At 40.3% G+C, this 4108-nt stretch overlaps 1 non-coding gene across 1 annotated transcript; it reads left to right on the forward strand.

Annotated features, from left to right (window-relative positions):
- The first annotated feature begins 2035 nt into the window (after positions 1-2035).
- Positions 2036-2142, forward strand: LOC141688648 (small nucleolar RNA R71). The gene has a single exon (XR_012562081.1). It is a non-coding gene; the product is annotated as a small nucleolar RNA R71 (small nucleolar RNA).
- Positions 2143-4108: the final 1966 nt, after the last annotated feature.

Below are 4108 nucleotides of genomic sequence, written 5' to 3' on the forward strand. Positions count from 1 at the left end.
GCTACCTTCCTCTAGTAGAATTTTATGCATACAGTAAGAAGGGTTGATCCCCTTGATATCTGCTATAGTCCACCCAATTGCTGACTTGAACTCTCTCAGAATCCTCAAAAGCTTTTCCTCATCACTACCTGAAAGGTCATATACAATAATAACAGGCAGAGTAGATGCATCACCTAAAAACGCATACCTCAAATGCTCAAGTAAAGGCTTAAGCTCAAGAGAGGGGGCTTCCTCAATAGAAGGCTTGAGGCTTTTAGGAGCTTTGTTCAATTACTCCATTCCAAGAGATTCAAAAGGCATATCAATCTTTCTCTTCCAAGGAGAAGCATTCAAATATTGCAATTGTTCTTCACCTTCATCATCTTCACTATCTGAATTCCCCAATAAGGCTTTTTCTAAGGCATAAGACCTTAGCAATTGATCAAGTTCCGATGTGACCACCGAATCGACCAACTCCACTTTTAAGCACTCCTCATTATCAGTAGGAAATTTCATAGCATTGAATACATTAAAGGTAACATCCTGATCCATATTGTAAGCTCACCCTTCTGCACATCGATCAAGGTTTGGCCAGTTGCCAAGAAAGGTTTTTCTAAGATTATGGGAATCTTCTTATCCTCTTCGAAATCAAGAATTACAAAATCAGCAGGAAAGATGAGTATATCAACCTTGACCAAGACATCCTCCACAATACCTCGCGGATATGTAATAGAACGGCCAGCCAACTGCAAAGACATATACGTCGGTTTAGGATGAGGTAGATCCAATTGCTTGAAGATCGACAAAGGCATTAGATTGATGCTAGCTCCCAAGTCACATAAGCATCTGTCAAAAGACACTTTTCCAATAGTACATGGAACAGTAAAGCTTCCTGGATATTTAAGCTTTGGAGGCAAATTCTGCTACAGCACATCACTGCATTCCTCTGTGAGAGTGACAGTCTCTAAATCATCTAGCATCACTTTCCGAGAGAGAATACATTTCATAAACTTTGCATAACTAGGCATCTGCTCGAGAGCCTCAGTGAAAGGTATGATGATATGAAGTTTCTTGAACACCTCCAGAAACTTCTCAAATTGCTTGTCGATCTTTTTCTTCTACAGCCGCTTAGGAAAAGGCGGTGGAGGATAGATATGTTTCTCCCCTATATTACCCTCAGGCGGAGTGTGCTCAACAGTAGTCTTCCTTGGTTCCACTACTTCATCCTGCTGCTTTGCTTCTTTCTCAGCCCCAGCTTCTTCAGTCAACTCTTGAGTTTGTTCGGGATTCGCAACCTTCCCATACCTCAAAATGATTACATTTACATGCTCCTTAGCTTCCTTCTTTCCTGGCACTTCAGTGTCACTAGGCAATGTACCAGGTTGACGATTTAGCAAGGCATTGGCAATTTTCCCAATCTGATTTGCCAAGGTCTTGATAGAAACAGCTTGACTCTTGCACATAAGCTTCAACTCCTCTAATTCAGATTTTTCATTAGCTTGTTACAGCTGGAGTTGTTGTTTTGGTGCATACTGCGGTTGCTGAAAACCAGGGGTTGTATTGCTTAGCTGGATACTACTGATAAGGCTGTTGAACCGCATTCTGAGTGTTGCTCTAACTGAAATTAGGATGATTGCGCTTGTTAGGATGATAGGTGGCTGGCACAGGTTGCTGCGATCGCTGGAAGTTGCTCACAAATTGAGTTGATTCACTAGAAATTACGCACTGATCAGTCTCATGGGCACAAACATAAAGCTCACAGACACTAGTGATTTGATTAACTCCATAATTAGCCAAAGTGTCCACCTTCATTGTCAAAGCCTTAAGTTGGGCAGCGATAGCAGTTGCTGCGTCCAACTCCAGAATTCCTGCTACTTTTCCCTGAGTCAGTCTCTGGAAAGGATTCTGGTACTCATTAGCAGCCATCAGTTTAATAAGTTCATAAGCTTCATCATAGCTCTTAGCCCACAAGGCTACTCCTGATACTGCATCAAGCATGGGTCTAGAATTAGCACCCAATCCATTATAGAAACAGTTGATAATCATCCAATCAGGCATGCCATGGTGTGGGCACTTCCTTAACATCTCCTTATATCGATCACAAGCCTCACACAGAGATTCTCCAGTTTGTTGAGCAAACTGAGTAAGAGCTTTCCTAATTGCTGCAGTCTTCGCCATGGGGAAGAATTTAGTGAGAAACTTTTAAGCAAGATCTTCCCAAGTGGTGATAGACCCTGCTGGTAGAGAATGTAACCAGCACTTAGCCTTGTCCCTCAGAGAGAATGGGAAGAGTCGTAGCTTAATAGCATCCTCAGTCACATTGTTGAATTTGAAAGTGTCACATTGTTGGGGTCTTCAATAGGAGAACCCCAAACTGAACTGAGTTCTGTATCATCTGAATCATGCTCGACTTAATCTCAAACGTGTTAACCCTGATGGCTGGCCTTATGATGCTAGACTGAATGTCATTAATCTTAGGCTTGGAATAGTCCATCAAAGCCTTCGGATTTCCTGCTTGATCACCCATAGCTACTACAATTGGCTCTAACTTCTTTTCTTCCTCAGAAACTTCCCGACGAACTACCACAAGTTCTTCCTCGACTTTATCCAGTGTTCTCTTACGAGTACGCGAACGCGTATACATACACCCTCGCTAGAGTACCTGAAACCAGACAAGGAACAAATAAGTAACAATGTCCGAGTCAATGAACTTTAACGACCACTGATGGAAAGCACATAAACTATAAATTAACACTGCAGTCACCGGCAGCGGTGCCAAAAACTTGTTAGTCACTATACATGCGCTAATAATACACGCAAGTATACGAGTTTGCAAGTAGTATAGAATCTTTTCTAGTTCATTCCCACATAGACTGTATTGGTTAACTAATTAATTTATGCACCTAAGCAACAATGTATGGTTATTATCCAATGCTAAGACTATAACAAGTTGAGATTGTTTATAACTAAGAATTACGCTAACAACTAAAACTACGAGAATATGATTGACTAAATTGATATATATGACAAACACGGGATTCTAACTTTATTAAATACTTCATTCAATAGCTTTATTATTCTTAACCTTAGCATGCAACGGTGATGACACTAATCAGAAAACACGAAACTAATAAACGCCAACTTTCATTGCACGAGTACCATTCTACCAGACATCCACAAAAGAGATAGAAGCTAAATAGGCACCAATTATATTGAGACCCTATATGTCTATAGAATTTGACAACATAACGGTTTAAGAACAAGTTATCTATCTTGATTACATAGGGCAAGTAAGATGGTTAAAATTACCTATGAATCATGCATAACACATGCATGAACCTATGCTAGCATGGCAAGTTCTAAATCCTTAAATTCACTTTCGCTTCATTAAGAATTAACACACTATATTATAAGTTTGCGATGCTCATAAGACGAATATGCACAACCAATACTAGGATATCATACAATCACCACATACTAAGGCATCAAACAATTTAACTAAAGAAATCCATAAATAAATCCGCTAGAACCCCACGATAATGATTAGCTCATAATCGGACTCATCATCAACGTGGGTTCCGATGAAAACATGATATAGCAAACGCAGTCTTTATAGAATAAATAAAAAGAAGTACAAACAAGAGTATAGGTTCAGCAAAACAAGAAACAAGCATCCAAATTACAACTCAAAACAAAGATTCAGAAGAATAAACTAGATCGTCTTCGCCTTTGTTGAATTGTGCTAAAAGTCTGTTGCCGTCTCCTCCTTGCGCTCTGGTTTGTCTCTGACTTGATATATATTAAAAACAACCTAATATGAATATATATAGCAGCCCTCAACAATCTGGAAGCCTTCCCTTTTAGAATTGTAGTAGAAACAGGATTCTAAAATTCGGCCTCGGTGCGGCCGCGCGCTATCACAGCGCGGGCGCGCTGCATTTCTGGAACCCCGGCGATAGCGCGCGGCCGCGCCATCCTTCTGGGAAAAACTCAGATTTCTTCTTAAATCTTGTTGCTTCGAGCCGGCTTTCCATGTGCTTTTATTCCAACACCATCTGGACACCAAATTAGAACCAAAATAATGCTAATTCACCTGATTACCTAAATAGTGCCTGAAATGTAAAAATAC

Source organism: Apium graveolens, chromosome 9 (assembly GCF_009905375.1).
Source record: "Apium graveolens cultivar Ventura chromosome 9, ASM990537v1, whole genome shotgun sequence".
NCBI lineage: Eukaryota > Viridiplantae > Streptophyta > Magnoliopsida > Apiales > Apiaceae > Apium > Apium graveolens.